We start from the raw sequence: 22,738 nt of genomic DNA on the forward strand, positions 1-22,738 counted from the left end.
TCCCAAATCAATGCACCTTTCGCCATTCCACAGAGCTAAGTACTAGGAATCAGAGTCATGATTTCCCTTTGAAGTCAATGACTTCCTTCCTCTAGCTGGTGATGAGGTAGACCTGCCGTAATTCTTTCTATCCACCTCCTGACTCTGAGTAACTCTAGCCCAGTCCCGACCTGAGCAAAATAGATGTGTGGTGCAATGCTGTTGAAGAACAAGTAGAGAAACAGAATTGCAGTATTTTACATAGATTTGTGTTTTATAACTAAGGTGACTGGTCTGTCCTCTAAAGAACCCCCAAAAAAAGATTGAACGGTTCAGGTAAATGCTTGCTAAGTAATTTTCTAAAGGCCAGTCATCTTCAGGAACAATTATCATCCATCAGTCACCAAACAATGCAATTCATCAAAGTCAAGTTTACTGTTAGGTGAACACTCTCCCTCACTGTCTGCCCCCAAATAAATCATCAATCATGACTCAAATCACTCACTCATTGTTGCAATAGTTGTAGTTAGTTACCTCTTCAAATCCAAGCATGTGTAAGTTAGGTACACAATTGTATCCTTGATACGGGCAACACATTGGAATTTGGTGTCAGCACTCTTGTAAATCAACAATCTCCTGAGGCAGCGCTGCTAAGTGATGCAAGAAAAGGATAGGCAGGCAAGGGAGGCAGGCAGTGTCTCCACTGACATGAAAGAATTGTGGAGGCTTCTTCACTGCAAACTGGTCCAATTCCAATACAGCCACATATGTCACTAGACTTTTTTGGCAAGGAAAGAAGTTCAATGCAAAACATTAAAAAAGTTATAGGGCAGCACTGGCATACTCAGTCTGGAAAGCTGAGTTTGTCCCCAAACTCAGGTGGTTCACTGAGCAGTTGGTTAGCTAATACTCTTGATTCTGACCAATCCTCCTCCTCCTCCTGTACTGTTTCAGGAATTGTGTAATCATGTGGTACGAAATGTTGGTTCATTCTGATTATTGTCAATGTCTCCAGGTTTAGAGGCGAGAGACTGGTCCTTCTCACTGTAGCAACTTGCCAGCTGCACTCAACACATGCTCAGCAGACACACTGGCTGCAGGACAAGCCAGATACTTTAAGGTCAGCCTGCTGAGCCCTGGCCATTGGCAGATCTTCCCATACCAATACACCAATGGGTTTTGATCCACATAGGACTCTTTTAAGCTATCCATATTCTCCTGGAACATCCTCTGAATGGTCATTGGTGCTGCCACTTGTTCAACATCCTTTGCCTTTGCCTCTGCACTGGACTTAAGACCTGCCATTTGAAACCAAGCCAATGCAGAGGTTGGGTCCGATTCTTCTGTTGCTGCTGTGGTCGGTGTTCTTGTTGCTGGTGTTGGCTGCTCTGAGACAAGGCTGCCCTCTCTGGAAGTTGAAGGCAGCACCCCAGAAGTATGTAGTTGGACTCTAAGTTCCAGCCATTCTACCACCAGGTTTCAGCTTGCTCAACAATCCCCTCTTGTATTTTTAAACATATCATTCCAATAAAGGAATGGAAGTGGGCAGACTATTTCTGTATCATGGATCAAATAGTGTGCCACAGATGTACTCTTTGGATGAGATGAGGTCATTTTGCAGCGTTCCATTACAAGCCAAGTGAAAGATTAAGCTCTTAACCAATGCATGCACTTCTAGGTTTACATTCACAGCTCTGTGTGCGAACCTTTCAAACACTTTCTTTAGCTGGTCCTGTAGCAGATGCAACAACGGAATATCTTGGCCCATCATACTCTGCTCCTTTCTAACTTCCCGTGTGAAAACCTCAAAGGGAGTAGCATTTGAGTCAGGCATTTGACTAGTCCCCATTTGTCTAAATTCATGGTTATAGCTTTCCCAATTTCATCCCTTCCTATTTGAATGACAGTCATTGATCTGTCTGTGCTGCTCATACAGACACTACAACATGGGCTAGGTTGAGATCCAATGTGCTGGCACCTCCTGTAAGAGGGCTTTAACTGGTACTCTATTAGCACAATGAATAATCTGCAACTGCTTTAAAGGAATGGCTGAAATGAGTGCAGATTCTGCTGCAAGTGGTCAGTATGTTGCTGACTATGGGGGTTATTATGACCCCGGTGGTCGGTGGAAATGTGGCAGTAGTAGCGCCAACAGGCTGGCGGTACATACCGCCACATTATGACATTGGAAGCCAACCCGCCAATGTACCACACCGACAGCCATGGCAGTAGCAGCAGCCGGGCTGGAGATAACAATCTCCAACCCGGTGGCGGCTACTGTCCCGCCGGCGGCATTATGACCCTGCCTACCACCATAGTTTTTGTGACATTCATAATGCCACTAAAACCATGGCGGTAGGCCCTACCAGTAACAGGGAATTCCTGCCCTGTCACTGTTTGGAGGTCCCCCTAACACTCCCCATACTACCCTCACCCCTCCTCCATCCACTCTCCCCCCTTCCAATCCTCCACCCTATACACGCACACTCACAGGCACACACCACACATTCACACACTCACTCACACAGGCATACACGCATTCATACATGCATGCATCCATTCATTCATGCACACATCCGTACACACATCCGAACTTACACGCAGAAACGCATTCACATTTGCATTCATACAGTCTCACATATGCACACACACACGCAAGCAACACTACACACTCATGTACGCACACACAATCACACCTTCATGCACACACCCCTACACACACACACACACACAACACCTCCCACCCACTCCCCTGTCGGAAACCTGACTTACCTGAATCCAGAGGGTCTTCCAGCAGGGGACGGGACGGGGCACTGCTACCGCCAGCAGCGCCTGCCAGCAGAACACGGCCAGGCCGTATTATTTTTCATAACACGAATGGAGGCTGTCTACTGGCGTGGCGCTGCTGGTGGTAGCAGCGCCACCTTGACACCGTCCGCCAGCTAGATTTCCACCCTTCTTGCGGCGGAAATCCGTCTGTGGTCATATTATGGCGGATGGATGTTAGATGCGGTGACGGTCTTTTGGCAGCCGTCCCCTTGGCAGTAGGGGCATTTACCACCAAAGTTAAAATGTGGGCCTATGCCTTCTTTTTTGAGAAAGTATTGCACAATCAGGTTGATGTAATGCGCCAAACGCAGGACCCCGAAATAGTCACTGTCTGCCATGGCCTTGACTATGTTACTACCATTGTCTGTGGCAACAAATCCAATTCAGAGACCTCTGGGTCACAGCCATTCAGACACCTTGCTGTTAAATCCGTCCAAGATGTTTGCAGTTGTATGTGATTTTTCCATGGTGAACATGGCTACTGTTGAATGCCGCCAAATGCTCTTAAAACTTTCGTCAGGTCCAAGACCTGTAAATAGCTTTGTGACGCAGCGAAGACTGGCGGCGTCCCACTTGCAGGCCATGGTGAGATTGGCAGTCCGCATTTCGGACAGCTGTTTCTGCCGAAAGCCGCTTTTTGGGAGGAGGTCCAGCGCTGACATTTTTGCCAGCTTTTCATTGTACAAATGTGCCATTGCCTTGTTGCAGTCATAGGGCCCCTCCTGCCTAAACATGCCTGTAATATTAGCCTAGATTTTCTTATTTTCAGGGGCCACTGATGCAGGCGACTTTCAAGGAATAGGTGGTGGTAGACTAAGGCGGTCATTCTGACCCTGGCGGTCAAAGACCGCCAGGGCGGAGGACCGCGGGAGCACCGCCGACAGGCCGGCGGTGCTCCAATGGGGATTCCGACCGCGGCGGTAAAGCCGCGGTCGGACCGGCACCACTGGCGGGCTCCCGCCAGTGTACCGCCGCCCCATTGAATCCTCCACGGCGGCGCAGCTTGCTGCACCGCCGCGGGGATTCCGACACCCCCTACCGCCATCCAGATCCCGGCGGTCCGACCGCCGGGATCCGGATGGCGGTAGGGGGGGTCGTGGGGCCCCTGGGGGCCCCTGCAGTGCCCATGCCACTGGCATGGGCATTGCAGGGGCCCCCATAAGAGGGCCCCTACATGTATTTCACTGTCTGCTGCGCAGACAGTGAAATACGCGACGGGTGCAACTGCACCCGTCGCACAGCTTCGACTCCGCCGGCTCGATTCCGAGCCGGCTTCATCGTGGAAGCCTCTTTCCCGCTGGGCTGGCGGGCGGTCTGAAGGCGACCGCCCGCCAGCCCAGCGGGAAAGTCAGAATTACCGCCGCGGTCTTTCGACCGCGGAACGGTAACCTGACGGCGGGACTTTGGCGGGCAGCCTCCGCAGCCCGCCAAGGTCAGAATGACCGCCTAAGTGTGCATCTAGTGCAAACGCTGTATGCCATGGTGTCTCCATCTGACTATGAGTCTTTTGGCATTTTGAGGTCGCTGAGGTGGGTGATTCTGGCTCATTGCTGGGTACAGGGACACTTTGTATAAAGATGTCACCATCGTCTTCCTCAGGACTTCCCACAGTGATTGGAGTTGTAGCTGATGTTTCCTGGCTCTCCTCACTTTTACCACTGTGACCCCATTCAGCAATTTTTTAAGGTGCTCTTCCCACCAGATTGCATGATGTTCTTTCACTTGGGTTGATTGGCCTCTAGCACCATAACCTGAACCAGGCTTACCTTGGTGAGCACTCGTGTGGCATTTGGCAATGTTCTACTACTGTTTGCTTAGTGTAAAAAAAGTCACAAACTGGGGCGGAGAACTTTCTTAGTGGGCCATTGCCAATGCCTGAAGAAAAACTGGAGGCAGGTGGGTGTGTTGTTGATTGCCTTAATGCAGTGCATACTGAGTCAGAGGTTGATGCAGGTCTCAGCTGTGGCTTTACAAATATGGCAGCTGGCAGTGCTACCTGTGCCGCATCCCTCAAAGCAGGTTGAAAAGTAATGTCGGACCCCTCTGTGCCATCTTCCAAAATGAATGGCTTGTCATCCGCATCGTCCTTATCATCCCATTCCATAATTCTAAGGCTTTCAGGAACTTTTCTTTTCCCTTGCCTCTCCTGGCCTCACCTGGACCCTGCCAGACTCCACTCCATGTCCCTATCATCATCATCATCATCATAACAAGAGATGCTTGGAAAAGATGGTGGAGTACCATTCCTTTCAGTTGCTGGAGATCTGGGAGCCAATGATTCTGAAAGAGAAGATTCTTACTCGGCAGGAAGCTCGACCTCCTGTTCTGTTCCAGCTTCAAGAATATCCACTATTGCTGGCTGTGGCTGCTGTCCACTTTGGTCTGTTTCCTGAAACAATTGGGTACTACTTTGAGAAAGGGACAAATCCAATTCAACATCACTGCTCACCGGCGATACCATGATTGCAGTGGCTACCTCACAGGCAGACATGGTCTTGGTCTTAGGTAAGGGTGGTGCTGTTGTTGTGGGCATGCTGCTCCCAGGTTCCTCTCTGGAGGCCGGTGCGGCAGGCACATGTCTCCCAAACAGGGTTTTGGTTGGCACACCACTGGAAGAAAGCTGCTTCTTCTCACTGGCTACTTTCTTGGGTGTAACTTACTTTGGGGCCAACTTAAAGCTCTCATTTGGTAGTGGCAGTAAGCTGAACAAACTGAAGAGATAGGAGGACTGAAGTCACTGTACAGGCCTTCTGTTTGGCAGTACTGCTGGTAATGTATCATCTTCTCTTATGCACCTAAAAGCAACCAAGCAAGAGAAGTATATAGTTAGTGAAACATGGCATTGGTGCAGGTTCAGTTACTATGGACAAGGACAAGGAGATGCAAATGAAAAATGCAGAAAAATGCATTTAATATAAGCAGTGTTCATCATACTAATCAAATTCATAATATGCTTATGATACAATGATCTTCAAGCATATTATTAAACTGATATCACATCCATCTATGCAAGCCTATGGCAAAGACATACTGGTTGGATGCACATAAAATAGCCACCAGCCAAATGGTCAAAAGACAACAGCGAACAAGGAGGCATGGGGAACAAAGAACTTATGTAATCCTATAATAAAAACACACTGACTGGATGCACAAAATGGCGGTCAGCCACATGGTCAAACAACAATAGCGTGCAAGGAGGCAAAGGAAACAAAGAACTCATGCAAGCCCATGGCAAAGGCCCGCTGGCTGAATGCACAAAATGGCTACCAGTCATATGGTCCAATAACAATAGTGAGCAAGGAGTCATGGGAACCAGAGAGCTCATGCAAGCCTACGGCAAAACCACACTGCCTGGATGCACAAAATGAATGCCAGCCACATGGTCAAACAACAACATTGAGCAAAGTGGCAAGGGAAGCAAAGAACTCATGCAAGCCTATAGCAAAAACAGACTGGCCAGATGCTCAAATGGCCACCAGACACATGATCAAACAACAACCGCGAACAAGGAGGCATGGGGAACAACAAACACATACAAGCCTATTGCAAAATCCCACTGGCTTGATGCACAAAATGGCCACCAGCCTCATGGTAAAACAACAGTGAGCAAGGAGGCATGAGGAACGAAAGAACATATGCAAGCCTATGGCAAAAGCACAATGGCTGGATGCATAAAATGGCCACCAGCCACATGGTCAAACAACACCAGGGAGCAAGGAGGTATGGGGATTGGAAGAACACACGCACGCCTATGGCAAAATCACACTGGCAGGATGCGCAAAATGGCTTCCAGCCACATTGTCAAACAACAACAGCAAGCAAGGAGGCATGGGGAACAAAGAGCACATGCAAACCTATGACAAAAGCACACTGAGTGGATGAGCAAAATGACATTCAGCCACATGGTCAAACAACAACAATGTTCAAGGAGGCATGTGGAACAAAGAGGCATGGTGATAACACTAAATAAAACACATAAATTTAGCAATGAAAAATACAAAAAATAACTGAGCTATAAACAATTTACAACACACACCCTCCTATGGCATCACATATTGCCCCATATATACACCTTTTGCTGAAAAAAAATTAAATACAAACAAAAGTCAACTTTTTTAATTTAATCAAATGCCATCCCTGTCCTAAATGAAGTTTATAAACATATACTGCAGAAACATTTCTTTCATGCACTGATGACTAGTACTGGGCCTACTGAGTAGATAGTCCATAGGAAGTCTAGACCCCACAGTAAAATAAATGATTTTTGCGAATGTAACAAACATGGAGAAATGGTATTGAACTATGTAACATTTTTCCTTTGCAAAAGATGAAAAAATGAAATGCAAAAAAGTAACTAGGGGTGGGATGTAGCATTTCATTAAATTGCGATTACCTAATTGTGATTCCCTGCGACTTGCAATTAAGTAATTGCTATTCTAATGTATGAAACTCATGGAGTTTCATTTTGTGTTTCCTAATGGGTCACAAGGCGACCTACCTTATTAATATTCATGCGGTTGTTCGCAATTTGCGACCCATTAGGAAACGCTAAAATCACAGGGATGGTGGCCTGCAGACCACCATGTCTGTGATTGTTTTAAATAAAGAAATCTTTTTTTTAAATGCAGCCCATTTTCCCTAAAGGAAAACAGGATGCGTTAAAAAAAGAAAAATGAAAAGTTTGCTTTCCATTTTTTAAGAGTAGGCAGTGGTCCGTGGGACTGCTGCTTGCTCTTAAAAAATGTTTTTCGCATGCACTTACAAAGGGGAAGGAGTCTCTTGGGGACAACTTCCCTTTTGTGAATGGAGTAAGTAGTAAAATATGAATGTTTTGCAACCACATTTCAGTCACAAAACATTCCTGCATACTGATGCAATTTGGTATTAGAAAGGGACACCACAGGTGGCATCAGTCATCCCAGCAGAATTGGTGTGAGTGGGTGCATGAGCATCTGAGTGGGTCTGTGAGTGGGTACAGGAGGGTCTGAGTGGGTTTGTGAGTGGGTGCATGAGTCTCTGAGTGGGTCTGTGAATGGGGGCATGAATGTCTGAGCGGATCTGTGGGTGGGTGTGTGAGTGTCTGCGTGGGTTAGTCAGTAGCTATGTGAGTGACTCAGCCACAAAGGAACCTCATCTGCTCTTTAATCCAACAAGAGTTCACAGCTTTGCACAAAATATCTACCCAAGTGGACTTCTTTTTTTTGCCTCCTTGGGTTGTCCAGTATGTATTCTACTCTAAAGCTGTGTAATGGACCACGAGGAAATGTCACCAGTGACCTCGTCTGCGTTGTGGCAACGTGGTTGCTGCTGTTGCCTCTTTCCCTAGAATTCTGTGACAACATGAATCCTCCTATAGCGAGGCCTACGAGACTACAAAGTCGTAAGTCTCCACCAAACCATATCTTTCTGAAATAAGTGCTTCTTCAAAACAGATGGAAAATGCACTGGGGGCCCTTTGGTAAGCTGTTCATCATCCAGGTAAATTGCGGGAAGACCTTTGGATATTAGTAAGGTAGACAGTGCGGGGCCAAGCGGGTGGAACTTCTAAGTGATTTCAACATTTGCATACTTGTAGCTTTTTAAAGAGAGAACCATGTACTCTAGGAGAGGCTTCCCCGTGGACCAATTTGGGCCCTGGGGACCCCATCCCCCAGGACCCTGACATAAATAAATGGAAACAGGAGTCACACAGCCCCCCTCCTCAAGCTGAATATGGCCTGTGGACCCCATCCCCGGAGCCTGGCCTTCATTTAATAGGGGAGGGGTGTTGCGTGGCCCCCCTCCCAAGGCCGTTTTCAACGCTGGGGCCTGCATCCTCTGGGGACTGGCCAAAAATGAATGGATGGAGGGGGCTGCGTGCCCCTCCCCACCCCAGACTGATTTCGACCCCCAGGACCCAATCCCCTTAGGTCTAGACATGTCTCCTGAGTGCCCCCAGGGCACCCAGTGTGCAGTGGGACTGTAGATGGGAGCCACAAGGCCCCCGCAGTCCCAGCTGGTTCCCCGCCTTCTGCGGGAGGCAGCATTGCCCTTGTACACAGGGTGCTGCTAAACATGCAGCTCTCTGTGTGCAAGAGAAATAGTTTCATCTCTTTCCTTGCCCACAGCTCTATGGACAGGAAAAGAGATGAAACCTCTGCTTCCAGTGGGTGAGAGCACTTTGACAGCTCTCACCCACTGGAAGCAGAGTGTTTGCTCTGACTTGGTGGGAGCTGTCAAAGCTCCTGCAAAGTCAGAGCAAACAGTTACATCCCAGAGGCTGGCACACTGGGACATAGAAGGAGCTGGCCCTGGGGGTGTGGCGGTCCCCAGGGCCATCAGTGGCTCCACAAGGGGGACCCCCCTTAAGTTAGCCCCGGGCTGGCGGTGGCCCCTGGGGTCCGCAACAGATCCCCTTCATTATTTGTTTCCTGCCTGGTGAGACGCTGGTCCCCAGGGCTGCAGGAGGGCAGTGCAGGCCCCTCATATCAATTTCATATTCAACCTTGATGAGGTAGCAGTCCCTTGGGCTGTGGGGGAGGCCATGTGGCCATACGCCTTTAAAATAAACATTTTCCACCAGGGGGTGGGGGTTCCTGGAGTGTGGGGGGCCACCCAGTCCCTCTCCATATTTTAACATCATCGCACCGGGAAGGTGGTGGTCTCCAGGGATAATATAAGCCTTAGAAAGGGGGCCCATGTGCACCCTCCTCTTTTTAACCCCCAGAGGGCAAAAAAAAAGTATGGGAGACCGTCCTTTTTAAAAAAACAAATCTCAGAAAAATCTGTGGATCTAGGATTTTTCTTTGAATTGTTTTTCAAAAAAATGCTTTTTAGACCTGGTGGGGTCCGTGAGGGACCCCGAGACCAAGGCTTGGGGGTTCAGGATGACCCTAACCTGGCCCCTTTTGTTTTTTTAAAAACCATTTTTGTGGGACTCAGCCAACTCCCAAAATGGCTGCCTACACTTTCTTATTGAAGTGTTGGCAGACAATCAGATATCAGCATGGGGCACTTTTTAAACTCTGGTATCTCCAAAACTACTGAACAGTTTTACACCACATCACAAAAAGCCCAATCTGCAGAACAGGATGTAGCTTTCTGCCAAATCTGGTGTAATTCAATTCAGAGGTTTGGGCTGTAGGCTTGTCTAAAGACCCTATGGAAAAATTAATGTGGAAAACGTGTTTTGGGAACCCCCTTTTTCTCAGCCCCTGCTTGACAGATCACCACAAAACTTTCAAGATAGCATCTGAACTCAACAAACTATGGCCCTCATTACAACAAGGGCGGCATATACCGCCTACCGCCACGGCGACGGCGCCAAAAGACCATCGCCACAGCTACCAGCCGTCTGCCAAATCATGACCATAGCCGGAATTCTGCCAGAAGGATGGCATAAATCCAGCTGTGGCCATGGAGGCAGATGGCGGTAAGGTGGCGCTGCTGCCAGCAACAGCGCCACACCAGTAAACCGCAGCAGACCATATCATGACACATGATACGGCCTGGCGGTTTTCTTCTGGCGGACGCCGCTGCTGGCAGCAGCGCCCCATCCCGGCTCCTGCCGGAGGACCCCCTGCAATCAGGTAAGTCGGGTGCTCAAACAGGGGAGGGGAGTGTGGGGAGTTGTGTGTGTGTGTGTGTGGGGGTGTATGCGTATGTCTCTTCGTGCATGTATGCGGGTGTGAGATGCGTGAATGTTGTGTTGTGTGAATGCGTGTGTGTGTTGGTATGTAGGTCAATGTGTGTGGATGTGTGTGTGAATGGATGTATGCATGCGTGGAGGAATGTGGGTATGAGTGTGTGTATGTGTGTGTTCGTGTGTGCATGAAGGTGCATGTATGTAGTGGGGGTTGTGGGGAAAAGGAGGGTGGGGGGAAACCCAGGGAGGGGGAGGGGGCGGGGAAGACCCCAATCAGTGACAGGGAAGGAATTCCCTGTCACTGATAGTGCCTACTGCCATGGTTTTCGTGGTGGTAAGATTGTCACAAAAACCATGGCGGTAGGCGGGGTCATAATCCCGTGGGTGGGCTAGTGACGGCTGCCTGGCTGGAGACTGCATTCTCCAGCCCAGCGGTCGTTACCGTCATGGCGGACGGTGTCGTATATTAGTGGTATGGCTTGGGCCACATCGCCAATGTCATAATATGGGGAAAAGTACTGCCAGCCTGTTGGCAGTACTTATCTCCATTTTACCATCGTCTGCCATGGTTGTAATGAGGGCCTATATGTTTTGAAGATTTCATGAAGATTCATCAAGCGGCATCAAAGTTATTAGCAAAACAGAAAATGCTCTTCTTCTTCCTATGGAAACTAGGTCCTAATTATAACTTAAACATCAACCCCCCTCCCACTAAAAATGAGAGAAAATATTATGAAAACATTTTACCCATAAAATATGTGAAAGTTAAAATCGAACTACACTAAACCTATTCTAATCACTAATTAATTCCATTCCTAACTATTAAAACACCAAACAATAAAATTAAACAAACAACAGCATTGTGCATGCCAGAGTTCAGATGAGTAGGGACACCTGCACCAGGGCCCCTCCATTGTCTCTACGTGTTGCCGCAGGATGGCCTGCCCCCTCTGAATCCCATCCAGCCTCAGGTTAATTTTCTTTAGTTTCCCTCAAGATACAGTAGTTGAAAAGTGTGAGAAACTAGGGCTGATTGCAGAGGCCCCATAACTTTTTGCCCCCATTTTCCACTTTATGCTGGTGTTTTCCTGACTCTGATGGTGCCCTGGGTACTGCTAACCAGTCCCAGGGCCTGTGCTCTGTGTAAAATGGATATGCAAATTAGGCTAATTATAATTGGCTAAGTTAACCTACCTATAAGTCCCTAGTATATGGTAGGGCATGTAGGTTTAGGGACCACAGCATAGGTGGTGCACACCTAGGTGCATTGCTGAGGTGCCCAGTGTCATTTTAAAAGCAAGCCTGCCTTGCTGGCTGCTTTTAAATTAAAGTTATATGCAAATTCGACTTTGGAATTAAAGGTACTTCCAAAGTCTTAAACTACCTTATTTTTACATATAAGTCACCCCTAAGGTGTGCCCTATGTGCCCCTAGGGCTGGGTGCCATGTAACTATAAGCAGGGATTTTATAAAAATAGATTTATAAGCCCTGGTGAGGTAAAAACAGCCAAATTCGTTTTTCCCTCATTGAAGTAAATGGCCTTCATAGGCTAGAATGGGCAGACTCTATTTTAAATTTTAAAGTCTCCTTAAATGTTACATACCAAGAATTTGGTATCAAATTGATTGTTGTAATAAATCCCACAACTTCCAGTTGTTGGATTTAATATAACTAGTGCAGGTAAAAAGTTTAGACTTTACCTAAAAAGTTGCCAATTTCAGCTCTGCATTGTTTTTGCTGCTGTGCTCTGATTGGCCAGCCTGCAGCAGCTTCTGCCAGGCTACCTTGATGAGGTGTGAAGTGGCCTGACTTCACACAAAGGAATGTGCTTGGGGAGAGAATCTCCCCTCAGCAGATGGTGAGGCAGGAAGGGGGAGGGCTGCCAAACTGGTCTTCAAAGGCAGAGAAGGACATTTGGAGCACCCAGCAACACCCCCACATCCTGCAACCCCAGACAATTAGGTGCCCCCTTGATTAGATTAGGAGAGGGCAGGAGAGGGGTGTGTTTATGATTTTTAGCCACACCAGTGGGTGGGCTCAGCCAGATGTAACCTCCAAAAATCAGATTCATCCATGTTGGATTTTTAGAGACTGTTGCCTTCTGGGATGGATTTTTGCCACACTTCCCAGGAAGTGGTCATCACAGGGGGACGACCCTGTCCCTGATTGGAGAACCAGGGCCCCCCTGCTTTTCACCCAGGAGCAAGGATAAAACTGGCAGACCTGCACCCACGCCTCAGATCCCCTCCAGAATTCAACAAGAAAGGAACTAAAGAAGAAGAAGGACTGCCCTGCTGGACCCCTGGCCTGCACCTGGACCCTGCACTCAGAAGGACTGCACCAGCTGCACACTTGGGCTTCACCACAAGAAGGACTTTGCCTGGCTTCAACTGGTTCAAGGAGGGACTCCCTGTTTGCTACAGGTGAAAAATTGCAAAACCAGAGTCCCCTGCACCAACTCCTGAAGAAAGCGACCAGCTGACCACTGTCCAGTGGCCAAAAAGGAGTTTGCGCCAGGTGCATTCTGGGAGTTGAAGTCCGCACCCCCCAAGGACCATCACAGAACTTCTGGACCCTTGGGGTGAGCTGTGGACCCCAAAAGAACCTTAAAAGAACATCTGGGTGAAGCCCCAGAAGTTTGGAAAAGATTGGAGAATTTTTGAAAAAAAGCTCCATAAAGTGACCGACCCGACGCGGAAATTCTAGCCGGCTTGCCTCAACCGCGACCCGGCCTGACTTCGTGGTTCGTCCCGGTAAAGAAAAACATCCAAAAAAGAGACTAAGGTGGTCATTCTGACCCTGGCGGTCTTTGACCGCCAGGGCGGAGGACCGCGGGAGCACCGCCGACAGGCCGGCGGTGCTCCAATGGGGATTCCGACCGTGGCGGTAAAGCCGCGGTCGGACCGGCACCACTGGCGGGGTCCCGCCAGTGTACCGCCGCCCCATTGAATCCTCCGCGGCGGCGCAGCTTGCTGCACCGCCGCGGGGATTCCGACCCCCCCTACCGCCATCCAGATCCCGGCGGTTGGACCGCCGAGATCCGGATGGCGGTAGGGGGGGTCGCGGGGCCCCTGGGGGCCCCTGCAGTGCCCATGCCACTGGCATGGGCATTGCAGGGGCCCCCGTAAGAGGGCCCCTACATGTATTTCACTGTCTGCTGCACAGACAGTGAAATACGCGACGGGTGCAACTGCACCCGTCGCACAGCTTCCACTCCGCCGGCTCGATTCCGAGCCGGCTTCATCGTGGAAGCCTCTTTCCCGCTGGGCTGGCTGGCGGTCTGAAGGCGACCACCCGCCAGCCCAGCGGGAAAGTCAGAATTACCGCCGCGGTCTTTCGACCGCGGAACGGTAACCTGACGGCGGGACTTTGGCGGGCGGCCTCCGCCGCCCGCCAAGGTCAGAATGAGGGCCTAAGTCCGAACGTAAAAAGTTGACCGGGACCTCCCAGCCATCGTATCCGAGAAGGGCTCCATGGACGTCGGATCAAGATCCAGGTTTACCCCGGTCGAAGGATTTTCATCTCGAAAAAACATCTAAGTCCGAAGGTAAAAATCACCACCGAGGAAACCGACTTCGCGTATCCGGACAAGGGCTCCAGGAGGTCGGATTCAACTGGCAGGTTCGTCCCGGGGAAGAAAAACATCAAAAAAGAGACTAAGGGCCTGATTCTAACTTTGGAGGACGGTGTTAAACTGTCCCAAAAGTGGCGGATATACCACCTACCGTATTACGAGTCCATTATATCCTATGGAACTCGTAATACGGTATGTGGTATATCCGCCACTTTTGGGACGGTTTAACACCGTCCTCCAAAGTTAGAATCAGGCCCTAAGTCAGAAGGTAACTTTTTAACCGAGGCCTCCCGCGACTTGTAGCCGAGCAGGGCTCCATCGCGGTCGGCCTGAAAGTTTGACTTTGCCCCGGTCCTGGTGCAACCAGATGACCCGATTGGCGCTTTTTGTTTCTAAGCGCTAGAAAATAATAATACTTTAAAAATTCATATCTCCGGTTCCCCTGAACCGATTTTAATCGTTTTTGTGTCATTTTAAAGATAAAAATATAAGCTATTGTTAGAAATTGGTTTTGGATTTTTAAACTGTTTCCTGTGTTTTATTTAATTACTGTTTTGTGATATTTGAATGCTTTACACTTTGTCTCCTAAGTTAAGCCTTGACGCTCGATGCCAAGCTACCAAGGGTAGAGCTGGGATTCATTTACTGAGACCTAACTGTACCTATGTGGAGGTTAGTGGCTTGTTGCTAGGTGTAGGTACCTACCTGCCCTACCAATAACCCATTTTCCAACAAAAAGTGAGTTGCAGTGTCTTCTGGTCCTCCTGGCCTGTGTGATTGTGGGCTCGGTGGCTGCTAGAGTAGCGACTGGTACCTGGGGTTGGGGTGTCTGTTTCTGGCTTGGTCCCACTGTAGTTGGGATTATGGCAATTTTTGCTGCAGATGGTGTTGTTCAGGCTTCACTTACACTGTGTCAGATAGCCAATACATGGATGGGAGTGTTTCCATTTATCTCCTGCAAAACATGAGTCAGGTACACTGCAAATGTTTACCCTCAGGCAAATGCACAGAAATGTGACATGTAGAGTCTAGTTCATACACACTTATAGCCAGAAACATGGTGAGTCATACTTAAACATGTTTCTGTACACACATCTTGAGAAGGCTGCATTCGGCTGCACACATTATAAATTAGATATCTCAGTAGTGTGTGTATGTATGCCGGAGTATTCATTTGATCAAGAACTTTGTTATGTTTAATGCAGGGACACTTGCACCATGACTCTGAGGGAGGAAAAGTACCCCTGAGGCTGATTTACAACAACCACACCTAATAGTAGGCTAATACATTAAAGATCTAGATGTCATATGATAATGCAAAAACACATGGAAAAAACACACATGCAACCATGTCATTTGTGGTCTGTTGTTGGTCAAATACATTAATTATGTAATATTTTGTCCATCTCCAAAACATATGCTGCAACTATCATATACAAAATTGGTTTGATTGTGATGGCTACCCTGCTGACACTGTCATACATGGTTTCACAATTCTGTTATTGGTTTGTCATACTGCTATAGGGACAGTTATGTTGTCCACAAACAAATTAGGTGTAACACAGAAGGTAGGTTTAGCCACCCCTATGGTCAGTCAGAAAGAAATGGAGCTCAAAATTAAGCAGCATGTCTAAGCAAAGTATGCTGTAGGTTCATCATTTGCACCTGTGTCATACACAATTTCAGGCATATGCAACAGAGCCATGCCTTGACCTGTTTAGCAACAAACATTTCCCTGTGCTGCTACACACATTGAAACATGATTGTTTTGGCTTGTGCCATTTGTTGTTCAAGCTAATGTGTTTATGTTGAACATAAGCAGATTATAGACCAGATCATGATTACTGTGCTCAAAGCCACATGACTACAGATGTGTGAACCTTAACACAGATATAACGATGCTTCAATCCTCTGGGCTGGCTTATATACACACCCTACATTCACAATGAAATCCCCCCTTGTTCATTCCAAATTAATCTGTGGGCAGGTTCTGTTGTGTTTAGCACTGATAGGAAATTGGAAGTGGGCAATCGGTGCCTTCCACAACACATCACAATGTTACATTTCACATAGATCACACATAGGCCCTCATTCTGACCTTGGCGGGCGGCGGAGGCCGCCCGCCAAAGTCCCGCCGTCAGGTTACCGTTCCGCGGTCGAAAGACCGCGGCGGTAATTCTGACTTTCCCGCTGGGCTGGCGGGCGGTCGCCTTCAGACCGCCAGCCAGCCCAGCGGGAAAGAGGCTTCCACGATGAAGCCGGCTCGGAATCGAGCCGGCGGAGTGGAAGCTGTGCGACGGGTGCAGTTGCACCCGTCGCGTATTTCACTGTCTGCGCAGCAGACAGTGAAATACATGTAGGGGCCCTCTTACTGGGGCCCCTGCAATGCCCATGCCAATGGCATGGGCACTGCAGGGGCCCCCAGGGGCCCCGCGACCCCCCCCTACCGCCATCCGGATCTCGGCGGTCCGACCGCCGGGATCTGGATGGCGGTAGGGGGGGTCGGAATCCCCGCGGCGGTGCAGCAAGCTGCGCCGCCGCGGAGGATTCAATGGGGCCGCGGTACACTGGCGGGACCCCGCCAGTGGTGCCGGTCCGACCGCGGCTTTACCGCCGCGGTCGGAATCCCCATTGGAGCACCGCCGGCCTGTCGGCGGTGCTCCCGCGGTCCTCCGCCCTGGCGGTCAAAGACCGCCAGGGTCAGAATGACCACCATAGACATCAAAATGCTACATACATGTACTTATGACACTTAATGGTAGCATTGGGGTCCAGGAAGGTGTCTACCTCTGTATGTGTGAATAGTAGATGTCCACCTAGAAGACATGATTTTGAACATTGCAATGTAAGTATTGCTTTCACATTTGCTTACATTTATACCTTACAAACTATGCTATCCCTGTATTTCAGATTTACACAACAGCCTAGACACACATATCTAAATATGACCAGAATATTGGACACAGTTAGTCCACTTGCAGGACTGAAGCATACCTCAGGCACATGATGTATTTAGTAATGCTAGTCAGCATCATGTCAGATTCCACTGTACCATGACACATGGGAGACAACATTGACCCGCAGAATAATTAAGTGGTGCTTTGATGGAAAAGGACAGACATACACTGTATGTAACATTGTGAAATCCGTATAAGGGTTTACTGGCTCTGGTGCACAGAGTGCTGACTAGTGTTTGATCTATGTACCTTCCTACTTTGTGCAAGGATAAATGCCTTGTCAGCAGATATAGGCCTTCAATATGACATTGGCGGTAAATCCCACTTACCACCATGCTGACTGGCGCCAACATAGTTCAGCCGCAGCGGATATATGTTCACCCTATTATGACACACACACACCAATCTGTCACTATTCAGCCACACACACAAGTCTGCCAACCAAAGGTCAGTGATTAACTGGCGGTATCCAAACCCACACCGTTACACCACAGAACTACGCCCATCACATTATAACCCATGAATCACTACGGTGGACATTCAATAGCGGTAAACCATTGGCAGTACATACCACTGCGCTCAAAATACACACACACATACAAAACAACACCACATTGGACAATTCAAACTATACACACCTGACACCCATACACACACCGCACCCACACACCCACACCACTATAAGACACACCCACATACCCACAACCCCTTACAAATACAAACAATGGCACAAGTCAGACACTACGACCACAGACAAGACCAGAGACACACACCACTATCATCTATACACCACCCATGCACCCCACATCACACACCCCAACAAATCACCTAACACACCTCACCTACAATACTCAAACAACATCCATGGCTCCACAATGACACGCCAGATTCTTAGAGGAGGAGCTAAGGGTCATGGTGAAGGAAATCATCCGGGTAGAGCCACAGCTATTTGGAACACAGGTGCAGCAGCTATCTATTGCTAGGAAGATGGAGCTATGGTGGAGGATCATGGACAGGGTCAAAGCCGTGGGACAGCACCCCAGAACAAGAGATGACATCAGAAAGAGGCGGAACAACCTATGGGGGAAGGTATGTTTGGTTGCAGCAAGATTCCAACTCACTGTACAGAGGACTGGTGGTGGACCCCTACCTCCTCCCCCACAACTAACAACATGGGTGGAGCAAGTCTTGGCATTCATGAATCCTGAGGGCCTGGCAGGAGTAGCAGGAGGACTGGACTCTGGTAAGTCAACTCACTATTTCTATCACCCCCACTGCCTGCATGCCATACCCCTCACTCCCATCACTCAACCACCTCTCACACACCCCACCATCACAACCCACTCATCCCAATGCCAAGCCCTGCATGCATCACCAATGCATGGACACCCCTCACAGACCTGCATGGACACCTATCACCGAAGCATGCCCACTAGAGAGAATCAGTTAGCCCACCACATAACAACTCACAAAACGTAAAGCTGCCAGGGCAATAGCAACCATAGAGGGCAACCCACCCATGCACAATATGTCACACACAGAAACAATAACACTGCATTTACACCCCCACAGGTATCCCAGCCAATGTTTATGGAGAAGAGGTACCAGCAACATCCAGTCCCCCCACAGAAGAGGCCCACAGTGATGACAGCGACTCTGTTCGCCTGGATCTGGATGTCCAACCTGGCCCATCAGGGACCTCCAGACAATCGGTTACCCAGGCACAGTCACACACCACCACAGAGCCTTCCCCCTCAGGAAACACCACCACAACACCCACCCAGCATGCCCATACCTCTGTCCCCAGGACATGTCAATCAGCAGTGTGTCCACCACTACAGGGACCCCAGGGCACACCACAAACTCAAGACAATCAGGGACCTGCGGTCAGTGGCAGTGGGCACGGTTCAGGGTACAGAGGCACTGGTCAACATGGAAGCTGGGAGGACTGCTGTGTGCCACGGGGAGGACAGGCCCAGGGAATCGACTCTCCAGGAGGCACTCACTGAGATCCTAGGAGCATACCAACATTCCCAGGATACGCTGGTCCAGATCCTGGACAACATGCAGGAGAACAGGCAGCTGCAGGAGGGACAGTACCAGGGGATCAGGGAGGACTTGAAAGCCATTAACACCACCCTGTTCTCCATTGCAGGGGTGCTGGCAGACATGGCCAACATCATGAGGGAGGCAGTGTCACACCAGAGGGGCCCCTGCCACTAGCCAGACTGCTGAACAGCCCTCCACCCCTACTGCCACTATTGGACAGGAGGCCCAGCCACAGGACCAACAGGCCAACAGCACCCGTTCCCCTGCAAAAGGAGAACTGCCCCACAAATGTTCCCTGCAATCCAGGCAGAAGCCAGTGACTATTGCCAAGACCTCCGCCAGGAAATGAGACTCTCCTTATTGTCACCCTTGTGTCCCACTCTGTCACCCTGTCTACCTTGAACTACCATTGTTCCCCTTCCTATGTCCCCATGGACACTGCACCTGTGTTACAAATAGACTGGAACTGTACCCTGGACTTTCCTCCATCATCACCCCAGCCCATTGCACTTCTCCCTGTACTTCATAGCACAGCAATAAACACACTTTGAAAAAATACAAGTATGGAGTATGTCAAATGATTTCAGTATGTATTTGTTTAACAAGATTTAAACATTGCAATTCAACTGTACCCTAATGTTTACATAGGAATGATCTGTAGGTGGCTGCAGTGAACACACAAGGAGCGATAGTGGGGCACCAACATCTGCAAAAAAAGTTGCCAAAGGGTACAGTGAGTGCCCATAGAAGTGGGAAATCACAGCCTGCCAGTTGCAATGTGAAACAAAAAACTGACAACGAAATGTGAAGTTACACTGTCTTACCTGTGTGTCATTGGAAGTGTTGTTGGATCACTGCAGTTCTGTTGTCCCCATCCTCATACTCTGCCTCCTCATCTTCACTGTGTACAGGGTCCACTGCTGCCACACGGCCATCTCTAGCCTCCTCCTCCTGCAGAAAAGGCACATGGCATCTCAAGGCAAGGATATGCAACATGCAGCATGCCACGATTATCTGGCAGACCTTCTTGGGTGAGTAGCACAGGGATCCAACAGTCAGAGGAAGGCACAGAAACCTGGCATTCAGGAGCCCAAATGTATGTTCAATGATCTTTTTTGTTCATCCATATGCCTCATTGTAACGTTCCTCAGCCCTTGTCATGGGATTCCTCACAGGGGTCAGTAGCCTTGATAGGTTGGGGTAACCTTAGTCACCTGCAAATATCGTTGGACAACTGTTAGCCACACACTATCCCTTATGGCCCACACCATACTCATACACCAACATCCACTGGGTGGGAACCAGGGCTCACCTATTAGCCACACCCTGTGCCTCTGTAGTTGGCCCATCACATTTGGGTTGGTGCAAGTCCTCAGGATGAAGGCATCATGCACTGACCCAGGATACTTAGCATTGACATGGGAGATGTACTGGGCCTCCAAACACACCATCTGCATATTCATCGAGTGAAAGCTTTTTCAATTTCTGAAGACATGTTCATTTTCCCGGGGGGGCGCAAATGCAATATGTGTTCCATCAATCACCCCAATGATGTTGGGGATATGTCCCATTGCATAGAAGTCAGGCTTCACAGTGGGCAAATCCTCCACCTGGGGGGAAACTATTTAGCTTCACATGTGTTTACTCAGGGCAGACAACACTCTTGTCAGTACTAATGAGAATATTGGCTGTGACATTCCTGCTGCCAAGCCCACTGTCATTCGGAAAAAACCAGTTGCCAAGAAATGGAGCACAGATAGGAATTGCATAAGAGGGGGAATCCCAGTGGGGTGCCAGATAGCAGATATCAGGTCAGGCTCCAGTTGGGCACACAGCTCCATGATTGTGGCCCTGTCAAGTCTGTAGGTTAGGATAATGTGCCTGTCCTCCATTGTTGCCAAGTCCACCTGGGGTCTGTACATGGGGGGATGTCTCCATCTCCTATTCATACTCAGCGGTTGCAATCTATTGGGCAAAAGAGTGAGGAGCCTGACATAAATTGTACATTGTAGCCACTACAGTTCAATGCGTGATATGAATTTTAAGTGTATTAGTGGCATATGTCCTGTATGTACAATTGTAATCTATGACTCAGTTATGATACATGCACTGCCCCCTCCCCTGAAATGGACAGGTGGAAGTGAGCTTATTCCGCTGACGTTGTGTGCCGTTGCGGGAGGCGGTCAGGATCCGCCGCGTAGCGCCTCATTGGAGAATATTGGGGCCTATGGGGTACAGTGGCCAATGGTGATGTACGTCGGCGGTGACGGTGTGCACCGCCGCAGACGCCACTGCCATTTTCTATCAGTTCACTCACTTGCTACCTGACCTTCAACAGGAGAGGACCTACACTGCATGTGCTGCTGTGACCTGTGTCTGGAACCTACCACGGCCTGTGTGACTGAGGAAAGGGCCCCTGCCTTCACCTTGGTGGAGTTGGAGAGACTAGTGGATGGGGTACAGACTGCTGTATGGGCCTCCAGACCAACAGGTGAGTACACTGTGAGCACGATGCATGGGGCATGAATGCATGGAGTGGTGTATGTGAATGCCTCATGTAGGGGGTGGTTGGTGAATGGGGCCTGGGCAGCGTGCAGCATGTATGCTGGGCAATGTCTGTGCGTAAGTGGAAGGGAAGGGTTATGGTGGGCCATGAGTGTAACAGCCAGGATGGTCTAAGACCTTTCCCTGTTTATATTTCCTCTGCAGGTCAGCGGCCATCAAAACATCAAAACAAGGGTGTATGTCATGCCATCGCCAAGGAAGTCTGGTCCCTGGGGGTCTATGGCAGGCGGAGCACCCACTGTCGGAAACGGTGGGAGGACCTGAGACGCTGGGCACGGAAGACAGCGGAGGCCCAACTGGGGCATGGCCTCCCAACGACCCCCCTGATGGCCTGCATACTGGTGGTGGTCTATCCGGAGCTGGATGGGCGCGTGAGGGCATCACAGCAGCCACAAGGGGGTGAGTACAGTTCCCATCATTACTACTTATGCATGGTGGGGTGGTATCCGGGTGGGGGATGTGTATCTGTGGGTGCCCCTAGGCCAGGCCTGACATTGCAGAGTATGTTCCATGTTGGGCAGGGATCTGATGTGAAATTTCTCCAACCTAGCTAGTAGGCATCCTCTACTGGGCATGGATGCCTGGGTCCCAGGTATGCTGCAGTTGGCGGTATGTGTCCCTACCCATGCCCTGGTGACTAGCATTGTTACTGATAGTGAATTGCATAGTGCATAGCGCTCATAACAGTGATGTTGGTGCAGCCATTGACCCAGTGTATCATTTGTCTTTCCCCCCCGTTTTGTTTTGTCTTCCTGTCCTTCTGTGCATTGGCATCATGTGGCAGAGGAGCGTGAGGCACCAGCGACGGAGGGAGCTGCATCCCACAGGACCCAAGAGGCAGAGTCCATCGATGGTGAGGGCACCAGCGGGACGGAGGACGAGGGGAGCACCACAGCAGAGACAGGAGGGGACAGTTCCGACACGGATACCTCCTCCGATGGAAGCTCCCTGGTGGTGGCAGACACCTCTGTGCCCACCCCAGCTACAGGTACAGCCGCCACCCCCGTATCTGCAACACCCTCCCAGCAGCCCCTCATCGAGTTGCCCGTGCTCGCTCACCCAGGAGGGTGGGCATCTCCTTCACCCCAGACACCTCAGGCCCTGCCCCAGGTAGCCCTGAGGGGGCTATTGACCTCCTGAGATCCATCTCTGTAGGGCAG

This window comes from Pleurodeles waltl, chromosome 4_2 (genome assembly GCF_031143425.1).
Source record: "Pleurodeles waltl isolate 20211129_DDA chromosome 4_2, aPleWal1.hap1.20221129, whole genome shotgun sequence".
Taxonomy (NCBI): Eukaryota; Metazoa; Chordata; class Amphibia; order Caudata; family Salamandridae; genus Pleurodeles; species Pleurodeles waltl.